Below are 14,541 nucleotides of genomic sequence, written 5' to 3'. Positions count from 1 at the left end.
CACCCCATGGCTGGCACAGCCCAGGTGCCATTGGCCTCTTGCCCCCCTGGGCACAGCTGGGCTCAGTCCAGCCACTGTCCCCAGCCCCCCAGGGCCTTTCCCAGCTTTCCAGCCCCTCTGTCCCAGCCTGGAGCTGCMGGGRTTGGTGTGACCCAAGGGCAGAGCTTTCCTGCCCTCCAGCAAATCCATACTGCCACCCATCTGGGTGTTGTCTGTGAATTGATGGAGGAGGTGCACTCAACCATCTCATCTAAATAGCTACATTTTGAGATTGCAGAGCCACAGTTTASAGGACACATTCTTAGTTTCCTGTATTGTCAAAGTCCCTTTCTAGGAAACTCCCCTTTCAATCAGTCACTGATTTATTATGCAGTGATTCCTGAATTATTGTTTGCGTCACTAAAACCCAAAGGCTGTTTTATTAGAGTACATAAAGGACTGGACGGGCGTTTTCAATTCTTGATGGTTCTTGATGGTTCTTGATGGAGGATGGGCACTTCTGCCTTAGCAAGTCTCACTTCTACTGTATAGGCATTTTTGTGGCTTGGAAAAAAATAGGGGAGAAGCTCTTTTGATAGTAGAGTACATTGGCGGAAGGACTCTTCCATTTCATTGCAAACTACAGCAGGCTGTAGTTACTGTAGGGGCAGTTAAGGATTTATGAGTTGTTTGCCATCTAGATAAAAGAAAAGCTGGCATACAAGTGGTCTATTGTCTCCCAGTTTTGCTTTGCAAGTTTTGAGTGTGACTTTGCCATTATAGCAGGGCAGTAAAAAGAGACAGAAATGCACACTTTCAGAAATGTCTTATAACACACATCAGAAGAAGGAAAGATGCTCTTCATTCCTTATTTATGAAAGGAAGCTAACAAGCAAAGGAAAACAGACAATGCATCTTCCTCCCACATCCAACTGTCAGAATTGATGTCGTGGAAGGAATGGCACTCATCATTTGTTCTTGCATCAGCTGCTTTTCAACCATGCATATAATTCACAGATAAATTACACTGAGGACAACAAAAAGCATTTCTTTCTTTAAACATTCAATGAAATGTTATGATTAGGATGAAAGTTTTCCACTGAAGTCTCTCCTCCACCAAGATAAATGGTTATTTTTAATGGAAGTTCTGTTTGCACATAAATGGTGGAAATGAATTACTGAGAACTTCATTTTTTCAGTGTTTAAGGTGGAAAATGCCAATTTAGACTTTGCAAACCATTAAGTTACACAATTTCCAAGTCCTAGGATTTTATGAGATTATTTTCATTAGTTCAAATAAATCTGCTTTTGAAAATGATATTTACAGAAACAGCTACACCAGTGCAAGCACAAACAAGCACCGGCTGTGGTGCTCCCTTTCCCTTGCTAGCAGTAATGATTATTCCTGCGTGACTACCTGTAGATTAACTGTCCTCATACAAAAGATAGATGATAGAAAAACATCCACTGGGACAGGTCTTTCTGTGAAAAAATTCTCCATAAAATATTTTGAAGAATGTGCTTACAAAATGAGTAGTCCTTTCTAGCCGATTGCAAAACATACTGCAAGAACTTTTGGGCTRTTTGTTATTTTGCTTAGGGCTTAAACCATGTGGCCAACCTTCATGACCCCACAAACCATTTATTGTAAGTACGAAAACATTGCTGCCATTCTGCAGAATATCCTATGCTCATTACAAATAAAACCATGCTTATTGGCATTTCCTATTCTTGAACTTCTTGGGTCATAAGGGTCAGCAATGCAAGGTGAGTACACATAGGTATGAAATAGCGAAGGGCATGACTGAAGGAGGGAAAAGCAATTTGTGGAAATTATTAAATAGGAAAATTTGAATTGTCCCTGGAAAGAACTGGGGACCATAAAAGGAGGAGGTGTACCTGGAAGGAAAACACAGGGMTAGTACACTGTACTGATTTGTGTGTGTTTGTGTTTTTTAAATGCCTGACAGCTCATATGAYTTTACCTCAGCTTTCAATATTGGTGAATACATTTTTTATTTCCTCCTCATGCAAGGTTTAAAATGATTGCACATTGAGCAGGCCACTATGCCCCATGGCCTCCCTGAGCAGCTTTAAATAATTTGCCTCCTTCTACCACCCAGCTGTGTCTCTCTTAAGAGAACCAAGAATGCTTTCCCTCTCCTCCAGGTGGATGATGCTTCATGAACTGCATTTCTTCAATTCACCTCTTAATGTTAAGCAGGGATCAAAAAATATTTGCCAGAACAATGATGATGTCTTTTGAACTAAGTTTACTGAGGAAAAAATACCCTCCCTSTCTGTGGATTCAAACAGACCAAAATCCTTTCASTGGTCCAAGCYRTGATTCTGTGCTTGGCTGGGCAGAACTGGAAATGATAGGTTTGGAGGAAAATATCTGGGAGGGTCAACAACCCCAAAGCTTTCAAGAGAACTGAGTGGAGGGGAAATTGTGTTTAAGATAAATGCTTAAAATTGCTAGAAAATACAACAAAAATAAGAATTAAAAGTTTCAGAAGAAATGTTGGTATTCTGCAGGGCTCACTAGGCAGTAAAAGTTGAGGAGTTTTGGGGAATGTATTGAATTTAATTGGATTTTCTGCCCAGTCCATTTCCATATGTCATTCAGGTGAGGTTYGCATGTGTCTGATAAATGGCTGTTATGGTAGGATGGTGCCATAGCAATGGAAAGATGGGATTGTCAGCCTGGATCAGAGCAGTGGTCCGTCTCACCCAGCAGCCTGGATCTGTGCAAAGTTTAAATGTATTGGAAGGCAGCAAAAAGAAGAGAGTGACTCTCAAATTACTTGTGCTACTACAGACAGAACAAGTGTGGGAGTGCTGATCTTCTTCCATAAAAAACAAGGGCAGAGAGCAGAACTGCTCCACCTTAAATCCCCTGGTAAGCATTCCCAAGCTCCTGGCAGGAAATTCCTYAGGTCCAGGCAGGACAGCACCCTCAGTCCTCACCCCTCCTGTGGTCTTGCAAGCTCTTCTACCAAGCACCCAAAGTCAACTTATGTTCCCTCCACGATGGTTCTGGTGGTTGCTACTCTTGCCCAAGTAAGGGTGTTTTTTCATAAAATGGAATAATAAATCATGCATTTTCACTGTGGATTTCCAGATTTTTGCTTGATGCTTAATAAAGATTGCCCTGCTGCCGCCAGCAGTGCTGGTGTTATTTATGGGTGAGTTTTTCAGACATAGATGGTGCCCATGGCTATTCTCTTCTGTTCCCTCCATCCCTACAGACTTTCCAAGATAAGGTCTAAGTTATTCAGTCTCAGGTGTCGCTGCAGCATTGTGCTCACCTTTGAAGTTTTGAGCTATCCCTGTAGATATTGCAAAGGAATAACAAACTTTGTATTGATGCATTAAACTGAATTAGCCGATGAGTAGCAAATTCATGCCAGAGGACACTCATGCTTTTTTAAAGATGGGGACAGGTCACAAGTCTCTGCTCAGTAAGAAACTCTTTAATATTAAAGACCTTTTTAGGGACGTGCTTTCCAGTGATCCAGAAAATATCCAGCGCTGAGAATCCCTGGGACCTGAYGGTGCCAGATCACTGCAACAATAAAAATGCAGTAAAAGCATTGTTAAATTTGTAACATCACCAGGAAAATAATATACAGTGCAGCCACATAGAAGTGAAAATGAAAAAAATAACAAAATATTTCCAGTGTTCAATGCCAATTGAAAAATCCAGGGAAAGTCAATTGCACATTATCCCACCTAACTRGGAGAGAATATATTTGCCCTATAACACTTTGTATTTTACAGCAATAAGTGTATTAAGAATATTATTTTTCTAGCAAACTATAGAAGGAAGGCAAAATAAAAATGCTGTTTTATCTCTCTGTACATAAAGGTCAAGACATTGAATGTGAATTCAGGAAAAAAAAAGAAAAAAGGAAAAACAGGAAAAAGCCCCCACCAAACCCTCAAAATGAAGTGTCTACTCAGAAGAATTGTATATGATTCAAAAAAAGAGTGTATTATCACTGATAGATTGTCCCTATCCTATRGGCAGTGTACAGTTACATACGTTGGTTTTCATAACATTATAAATATATTTATAACAAAAAACTGTCCCTTACAGTATGTGCCTGTGCYTTTCTACTCCAGACTTACACAAACATCAAGGGATTAAAGGAAAACACAAAAGCAGCTATTAAAATATCACAGAATATCCATTAGGCAGATAGGAGARTAAGTTCACATGAGAGACAGAGTGGGAGAGTGTATCTCTGATTTCCAAATTAGTGGAGTTTTCTTCAAGCACAACTGTGCCTGTCAGACAACACTGAGGCTCCAGGCTGAGGAAAACACCATGAAACAACTCATTTATAACCAGAGTTTAATTGACTGTGCTCATTATTTGTACATGGGTAGCTAGATACCATTGTTGAAGATGTTAGTTGAGACCAGACCATTTATCAAGTGTAATTAATGTGTCAGGCTTTASTTTGAAAACCTTGCACTGATAATACTAATTTCTCTATTCTAAGTTGGATTATCCACATCAAGTTTTTAGCAAAAGAACTGTCATGATAAGACTAAAAATACAATGGCTTTGTTCTTTTTCTAGCTTAGTCTCCATATTTTACAGATATTACCTGGCAAAATAAAACAAAACAGTCCCGGTGCCATTTCACTTGACATGAACCAAAAGAAACTACAGAACCAAGTAAAAATCTCACAGAGGCGGGACTTTAAAAGGCAGTTATCTCTGAGTATTGATGAAGCACTGGAGAAATCGGTACTTGCTCAAGCTTTCATCCTTAGTCCTAAGACCCTGATTCAGAGTGTCAGACATGACATGGCAAAAATTTGGGCAAAAATGCTTTTACCATTATGACTCAATTCCCATATGGCATGAATTTGCCCTGAGTCTGGCACACCAAACCAAGGTGTTAAGTCTTTAAGCAATGGAGAACAACCTCTTGTTGTTGAAAGGTTCAGCATTCATGCTGAGCCCTACAAAATCTTGCAGAAAAAAGTGCTACTCTTTCACAAATGTCGATGTATAAAGAAAAAAAAAATTCTTCAAACTTCTTTTCCTTTCAGAAGCAGGACTCGCAGTAACACAGCTATGAAATGCCAACTATGAACATTTYCCCTGGTGATCTGAGGAGAAAGTGRTAATTKGGATCAGCTCTTTGTAGCACCAGTGCTCTGGATAGCGTCTGGATAAATCTTGCCTACATTTAAATTTGCTTCTGGTTTGTTTGTGGACTCACTATTTTTCTACCATAARAAATAAGAGTGGTCAGRTAAAAGAAAAGTTCTRTGRAATCACAGAACAGYACATTAAGAAAAATTACTGCAATAYATTCTTTCCAACAACAGCTGGCAGTACTACATGAAGGGGCAATAAAAAATGAGCAGTCTTGGCCAAATACTTCCAGTTCATAGTCCTAACTCTGAAAACAGATAAAATGCTAATTCAAGGTTGGCTTCAGTACACAGAAATCTCAACTTTTACAAATAGAGTTCATGTTCAAAACAYGTAGGTCAGGGTAATTTTTTATTATATGTGAAATGTCGTGTCACTCCTTGTCTYGGTGGCTGAATGATTTTTGCATTTTATATAATACATATTGGGATGTGTTCAGGAAATGTTTAAGGAGGTTTTCACATAATTCCTTATCTAATTTAAAATCTCAATTGGTTAGTATCAAATCGTATATCCTCTTCCATTTGCAAAATTAACTACAGATTAAACTYATTATTGTAGGAGTGCAGATTTGTATTTCCTGTTCACATTAACAAGACTTGTTTCCCTATCCTGTATTGATGAAATCATCTTGTAATTGAGTTTCTTTGTAAAGTACAATAGCAGCACAATATAGCCTAAAGATTCTCTATCACCTCCATCATTAAAACCCCCAGTTATTTATCCAGACCTTGAAAACAGAGCTCTTAAATGTCTGAGCTTGGCTGATAATTGAGTGTCTCTCCCTGCACAGGTACTAGTCAAGGGAACTGCAGCAGTACAGAAATACAACTTTTATTTTTTCCAACGTTCTGGCTATTTACAGTATCACAYGCCTGAAATGATCACAGATGCAAGCCTCTGTTGTTGGGAAAGTTCAAAGTGTAGGTTTTGATCCAAGAAAAAATTRCATGTAAAGGGACAAAGGTAACCCTACCTCTGAACAAAGAAAAATAGAGTGAAGTGGTGAGAGATGAGAAAAAAAATGTAGTGGCTCTGATGTCCCCATGAAACCCCAGCAATCCGCCACAGCATCACTGCACTCTCTAAAGTTTCCAATCCTACTGCAGTCAGCTGGAGGGCTGCCATTCACCTTCAGAGGGAATGCTGTTCCAATCCCACCCTGTTTTTTCACCTCCTGTTAAAATTCACTCAAAACTCACAAGACTCCTCTGAGCGTTCRCAGCTGTCACAAATTCATAGCATGAGATGGAGCTTTGAAAGTTGTGTAACTTGAAGAATTTTTTTATTTAGTTTCATAGATTTTTCAAATTAAAGTGTGAACATCTGGGATTTGGCTGTACCAGTATTTGCTGTATTCCTAAAACACTCAATGCTATATGCCTAGCAAACCCACTGCATTTTCAAGTTAAGAACACTTAWAAAGGTTTTTAGGGCTGACAGAGCTTATTGTCTCTCAGTGAATTCAGGCAAATACCAGGGCATAACAGTTGCAATTATTTCTAAGAGGTGAAATCCCTCTTCATTCCTTGTGGATAGGGAGAATATGGGTTTGAATGAACAATTTGCACTAAAGGCAGGAAAATTATATGGATTTAAAGGTCTGTAGGTTTCTGCTGAAAATGGATGTCAGTTAATATTCTGTATTTTGGAGTGTAAATAAAGGTCATCAACACCAGCCACAACTTCTTTTGAATTCCTTAACAGACTTCAGCCAATATCATCTCAAAATTCCTTTTTCTGAGTGCATTTTACAGASAACTTTGGATTCTTTTTTATTGTGCTAGTTTACAAAAAATCTTAARGACTTACATCACAGAAGAAACCAATTTGTAATTGGTGCATAATTACTGGAGGAAGAAACACCTGCCTTTAAAAACATCTCTTACCCTGAACACCTGTGAGCTTTTAATCAGTAAAGCATCTCATAACATTCTTGTTTTCATGAGAAACCAGATTCACGGTTCTTTGGGATGTTTGGGTTGGGATTTCAAGGTATGTTTTCTACCAAAAGTTTTACTGCAAATGATGCCAACTATCATTTTTTAAAACCTGATTTTAAATCTTTTCTATGAGCAAACTGAAGAAAGATGTGAAATTATTTGTGTGACTTTTTCACTCTGCACCTTTGCAAGCTCTTTCAGCAGATGAAAGCCTCAAATACCAGCAGTGAGTTTTACATGACCTGCGGTGACAAAAATGTTAATTTAGAGAYTGTGGATGGCAAATGTGAGAAGGAGCTGTATAGACCACAATTTTCAAAGGATGGTAGAGACAGGGACAACTTTAAAGGCTTTAATTTTATAGGAAATAAAACCTGCTCTGCAAATATTGTTACTTCTCTGTAAAACAAGTCCCAGTAGCATGGCATAGGCTGCCGAATTTAAGGAAAAAAATATTTGTTTACTTTCTGAGCCCCCAGCACATGAATTTCTTCATTTTACTTTTGAGAAAGTCAAATGATAAAAAGGCCAAACTACTCTTCCAAGTCACGCACTTAAGCAATGCCAGAATTGAATGCGAACCTGGCTGCTCTCAGGTGCTCATTATGCCCAAGGCAGCCATACAGAATTTTCCTCAGCACATTTTTTGATAAGGAGTGATTTTTTTCCAATAGAAAAATCCATTTAAAATGCAAAATCAGTCTTGTGCAGAATCCTTCTGCATTACCAAGGTGATGTAATTACAAGTAGCATTCAATTCACTCACTGGTTGAGCATTAATTACAGTTTTGCTCTACTACAGTTTGGGAAAAAAAAATCGAACTTCATTAGAGCAAAAATGAATATCAAGGGGTGTGATTGCGACTAATTTATTGCCTTTCCAACTGCTTTTAAAAAGAGACTGTTTTACCAAACCTGGAATGTTTTTCTATTTTCATGTTTGGTGTATATGTTTCTGGATATTCCATATATKCTTTCTTTTAATGTTTAAAACCAGTTTTTGCTGAATGCAACTTTATAAAAATAATACACAACCTCTCCCCAGAATCTATGTGAAACTTATCCATAAAATTTCACAGGGATGTCAAAACATGAACTTACTTCATGGCTCTTTTTTTTTTTTTCTGAGCAAGCTAGGCTTCATTTTGGGCAGCATCTGCACCGTTGCAGTTTTTCCATGAGGTTGTGGGGTAGGTGAAGATTTCATTGGCAGGAATGGAAACAAATAATTTTTTGAAGCACAAAGATGTCATGATAAAGGAAGTTGCAACTCTCCTTGACAATAGTTTGACTTCTACCAATCTAGAATTCCCTAAACTTCCCTCAGCTTTATTTTCCAGTGTTGGAAGTCCCACAAAATTGTGACATACTGACAAAGAGGTTTGAGGTTTTTGTAATGAAAATAAGATTCTATAACCTGTGATGTGGATCCAAAATACAGACAATTTAGAGTGGCTGCACAAATACCATTTCTATTTCTAGTTCTGGGTGTTTTAAAACTCTCACTAAATTATGGTAAAGTAAAACAAAACSAAAGCAATCTACATTTTAATAATTTTATAATGAAGTAATCACTGAAAATTCAAAACTGGGGAAATACCAATGCTTTGTTCTCTTGGTACTTTTTGGCACCTGGGGAGTCAGTTTAAGGCTATACRCAGTAAACTGGTTTTTATTCATATATAATATAGAGCTGAAAAGTAATTTCTGGCTCAAACTGCAGCAAAGCAGCAAATACATTTAGAGCAGGATGCACTATGAGTATCAAAAGCAAGATGGAATTGAGTCTACATCCCTCTTACTCTTTCTAATATAATAGCTTTTGCTGCAGTGGATAGCACTGAAAAAAATCATTCCTTTTTAGTTTAATMGCAAAGAAACAAACTTAGGCCTTCTGGGTTCATCTTGTGCATGAAAGGCACTCAGTTTATGCACGTACAGTGGCCTCAAACAGAAACAATTTCTTGTCATTAAGGATATCATTAAAGCCTTGTTCTTAGCACTCTGCTCAGCTGATGTGAGTTGCATTTTGGTTCTTTTTATAAAGCCATCACAGTGACCTCATCCCTTTCTTTTAAATAAAGAACCAAAACCCACTTCCATTTTGACTGGGACGTTTGTTGCTGTATCMAAGTCAAACACTGGTTCCAAAACTGAAAAGGAACAAACACCATCTTCAACAAGGTTGTGTGACAAGTTTCAGTGGAACTAAGAGAAATTATTTGGGACAAATTCAGAATAAGTCAGGACCCTGAATGACTTGAGTTTTTCTTTTTCTTTAACCACATGTTAAGAGTTAAAATTAAAATCCATGTTGATTAAACATCATATTTCATATCTACATATATAAGTCAGACTACCAATAGTATTTTTTTTGACAAGGTAGAACTCATCTGAGYATTCCTACCTTTATTTCAAGGTAGAACTCATCTGAGTATTCCTGTGAAAAAAAAAGAGCAAAATATAAAGAAGGCATCCTAACCTTTCAAAATATATGTGATGCTTCCATTTATTAAATTTCTGAAACTCCAGCTTTGTTTTCGTGACCTTGAGTAGAATATATTTCTTCACTCTGAGAGATTATTCATATAAATATAGGTGTGAATATAATAGGTTAGTAACAGAAAATCTACCTGAATGTTTCCTCCATAGAAATGTACTGCTAAAGATAAAGGGGATTAAGAAATTACTAAAAGACAGCTGTGCTGAATTTATTAGCTTATTCATGGAGTTTAACTAGTTTCAGCCTTAGATGAATAAATTGGGAATTACTTCCCCCAAGAACCCAAAACTAAAGCAAAGCAGGTCCCACCTGCAAGCAGCAGGGACTTGGATGGAATCTGTGCAACAAAGTGAGGTCCATATCCAGTCAAAACCAAACTTCTGAGTCATGAGAGATTTTCCTCACATCACTCTGAGGCAAACTTTGTGCCCATATTTCCGTAGCTCAATGTAACAAATGCCTCCTGAATTATTGAAAACAGCTTCTCTCCGAGGGATTTGTGTCCAGCAGATCACAAGTGCTTTTCCTTCAACTCGAAAGCCAACTTTGCTGCCAGGCACAATAGTCACAGCAATCCCATAAAAACACCTCACCCCATGTGTAAAAGTCAYGTAAAAGGGATATTGTGCTTTGTTTGGGCTCTGAGCAGGTAGAAACAGCAGCATTTTCTCTTTGACAAACTGCCTGCAACTTGCATGAGCTCCTAAGCCCACCAAACACTATCAGATTTCAGGAAGTGAAGAGAAAAAATTTAATGGGCAAAGAGGTAGCATAGGCTGTTTACTGAACCCAGGCAGAGCCACAGGAGCCTTCTGGTGGCTCAGTGCTTTCCCTGTCCATTGGCAAAAAGTTATTAACYGTTGTGCACAAGCTCGTGGACATACGACTAACTCTGTAAAAGAAGATCCACAGGGAAGTTTTCACTCGGGTTTCAGTATTTTTTGTTTACCCCACGTGCAGATTTTGAAGAAGAAAGCACAAGGACCTCCCTGCCTCACATCTGTATGTTCATCTGTGGATACACAAGAGATCCATCTGTTTATAGACACAGAGCTGTCTGMACTAAGGTCATTACCAGGATTTTAATAATCTAACTATAATTACTTGCCCAAGAGTACCTGAGACCCTTCCTAATATTAGATATCTACTATGTGAACCAATTCCAAATCCTTCCTTCATTTTCCAACAAATTATTGTCAGAACTACAGAAAAATATTCACACAGTGGGTTAGAGCAATTCAGTTTATTATTCAGACTGTTTAATTTAATCTGAGTTTGATTTTAATCCCATTTCCCTTCCTGAAGGAAGAGAGCATGGATCATTAGAAGCACTAAATCTGGAAACTGGCAGAGTGGAAACAGAGTCAGTCTTTCAAAAAATAGAAATGAGTTTTCTGTTGGAATCACAGAATCATTTAGGTTGGAAAGGACTTTTAAGATCATCAAGTCCAGCTGTTCCCCCATCACTGTCAAGTCCACCACTAACCCATGACCCTACGCATAACTCCTGCACATCTTTCAAATCCCTCCAGGGATGATGACTCAAACACTGCCCTGGACAGCATGTTCTATGGYTTGACAACCTTTTTGCTGAAGAAATTTTCCCTAATATCCAATCTAACCTTCTCTGCCAAAGCTTGAAGCCATTTCCTCTCATCCTGTCCCTTGTTCCCAGGAAGCAGATCCCGATCTCCCCCTGGCTGTCCCCTCCTGTCAGGGAGTTGTGCAGAGCCAGAAGGTYCCCCCTGAGCCTCCTTTTCTCCAGGCTGAGCCCCCCCCAGCTCCCTCAGCCCCTCCTGGTGCTCCAGACCCTTCCCCAGCTCCGTTCCCTTCTCTGGACACGCTCCAGCCCCTCAATGTCCATCTGGCAGTGAGGGGCCCAGAACTGGACACAGGATTTGAGGTGTGGCCCCAGCAGTGCCCAGCACAGGGGACACTCACTGCCCTGGCCCTGCTGTCACCCCATGGCTGGCACAGCCCAGGTGCCATTGGCCTCTTGCCCCCCTGGGCACAGCTGGGCTCAGTCCAGCCACTGTCCCCAGTCCCCCAGGGCCTTTCCCAGCTTTCCAGCCCCTCTGTCCCAGCCTGGAGCTGCAGGGGTTGGTGTGACCCAAGGGCAGAGCCCGGTCCTTGGCCCTGTTGACCCTCGGACCCCATGGATCCAGCCCATCCAGATCCCTTGCTACCCTGCAGCAGACCAACACTCTCCCACAGCGTGGTGTTATCTGCTGCCAGCACAAATGCTGAGCCTTGTTGAGCCTCCTTTCACTGCAAGCGAATGCCATTTGCCTGGAGCTTGTGCCACCTGYAGCCACTGCCACTGTGTGCACATAGGGAGCAGCCCAGCAGCACAGTCCCTTTAGGCGAAAATTACATGTGACAGACAGCCTCCTCTGCTTTACTGGTCTCTTTTCTGGGKCCTCTGCCTGAGCATTGGTACAATGCAACAAAAATGACCACAAATGGAGTGAACCTCAATGTAAAGAGCAATTGCATAGACTATCCCTGCTAGAACCATGCTAGTCTGCATTTTTTACATATGGCTCTTATTTTCTTCATGCAGCACCCAGAAACCAAAATGGGGCAGAATTCCACCATTGTGCTTCATTGATGCAGGATATCTAAATAAATATTTCAGTAAACACGGAAGTGTTGATCTAAACAGCCTCAGCAGGCTGAGCACTCTCCAGTTCCTATCAGCAAAATCATAATGAAATAAATAACCAGAGCATGGAAGTGTTAACAGGGAGATAAAACAGCAAAGCATAAACCTGTTGTTGAGCACTGGAATTAGAACATTGGTACTGATGCACACACTGGGGTGACAYGAAAAACAAACAAGGGGCAGACACTTCTATTTGGTGCCCTTTCCAAAAAGTTCCTGCAATATCATCTAACAGGAGYTTACAGCAAGGGCTGCACTCTTCTGCCAGTAAACTTTGGTTCTGCCAGTGGAGCAGATTGCAATTGACAGGTGAGAAAAGCCATGCTTGTAATCATTATACATCTAAATAATTCAATTTTCCACTGATTCTAAATTTAGTACCTCAGTGGTTACCAGGCCAACACAGCACCTGCTAATTAGATACGTGCAATTCCCACTAGGGTAACGAAGCAAGTCTTGGCCTTTGGGCTTGCAAAGGCAGCTGGCACAAAGGCACCAAGTGSCTCAGAACCATGTCAAAGTGACATCTGGTTCTGCAATGGCCCAGCCTGCCATTAACTACTGTCCATCCTCCAGACAGTTCCCACTTTAGATGTCTGTGGTGACAGCTGTTCCTCGGGGGAGAAGCCTCCTAGCAAAAGTGCTGCTTTCCAGGGAGAGATCTCGCTTGTTCGCACGCTTTGGAAGCTGCAACAGAACAGACCGAGGGGGCACCTTAGAGAAAGCATTTCTATGAGAGATTGTTCTTGTAAACTCTCTCTCTTGCTTCATCTCGCCTGCCTGCAAACGGCTCTGGCTAGAGGGATTCTGCTTTTAAAAACAGTTGCCAAATCCAAACTGGAATTAAGATATATGGAAACCATGGAGTTTGTTTGTTATTTGGCCTCATATCCAAGGCAAACAGATAAAAACAGTAGACGATATATTCAGAGGAACTTACACACGGTAGTGGCTTCTCKTGGTTCTCCAACAGACCCCTATTTTGGAACGTCTGTGGGGTCAGGTGATTTCTAAAGGCTCACATATAAAATAAATAACATCAGCCTGGGTTTTATGAAGTAATTTATCGATAAATACCATGAAGGTGTAAACCATCCTTCTTTAGGTTCCACTTTGACCTTTGATTTTTCTCCTCCCTTACAAATGTAACTCACAGACACCAGTGTGTTTATTGGTGAACAGCTTATTCCTCTGATCTCTCATCAACTGATTCTTGAATTTTCATGAAATTCACATTCAATGTTGGCTAGGACTCGGTGCATTACAGGGGAAATGATTCAGAATACTGAGAAGCCTTTCAGCAKCTTAGTCATGTCCTCTTAATGTGAAATCACAGCTCTATCCAAGCTGGGTGTCTTACTAACAAAAACAGGCAGAAAAGGGACACTGATTTTAATTTAATCACTTCTACATTTGTTCTTTCTCAGAGTGCATTACTTAGCAATTATTCAAGGRTKATAACACTATTCCAGAAAAGTTGCMTATTCCTTTTTTATTCTTCCTTTGCATTAKTTTCTTGAAAAGGTTACTTCAAACCAGAAAGGCTTCTCTTTTTGCATTTTATTATATTACAATATTTGCACTTGTGAGGGGAATAAAAAGTAGTTTAGAATAAGAAAAAATCAAAATTTCTTCTAAAATAAATATTACAAATAAAAGTACTGACTGAAAGAGTAACTCCATATAACTGACATGATTCCCACTACTGCTCTATTAACAAAAAAAAAAAATTCTAGGTTTTTTTTTTTTTTTTCAGAAGCAGCAGGCGTGCCAACACTGATCTATCTGAAAGCAGGCTCTGTGTCCACAGCCAATGTGAGAAATGTAAGATGCAATTCAGCCTTGTTATCTACATATGTTTTCTAAGTAATTATTCCTGAAGCAGATTTACGTTGCCATTTAATCATGGGTGAMAGGCTTCCCATGATTTTAAGCTTCAGGCAATTTATGAAAGAAACTCAGCCTTTCTCCTGGTACTGGTGTTTAGGAGAAGAAGGAGTTCAGAGCATTTCCCTGAGTGGGGTTACATTGCACAGATAATTAAACTTTATCTCTACCCACTGAMGTTAAGGTTTGCATCCAAACTTTCAGCACAATTGCTGTGGGAGCGATTGAAATAGAAGTGTCCTGASTCTCCAAGCCATTGAGCTTTTGTGACTTTGAAGGGTTTCCTGGCTCAAAAAATGCACCTGAGGATTAAGCTTCAAGAAAGATTTTGCAGGAGAAGGTTCTATACAGTACCTACCCTGAAAGCTCACAGTCACATACCTGT

Source organism: Malurus melanocephalus, unplaced genomic scaffold (assembly GCF_030028575.1).
Source record: "Malurus melanocephalus ecotype Western Australia unplaced genomic scaffold, MMel_1.1 scaffold_16, whole genome shotgun sequence".
NCBI classification, from domain to species: domain Eukaryota; kingdom Metazoa; phylum Chordata; class Aves; order Passeriformes; family Maluridae; genus Malurus; species Malurus melanocephalus.
Note: the sequence above shows the minus strand (reverse complement) of the source record.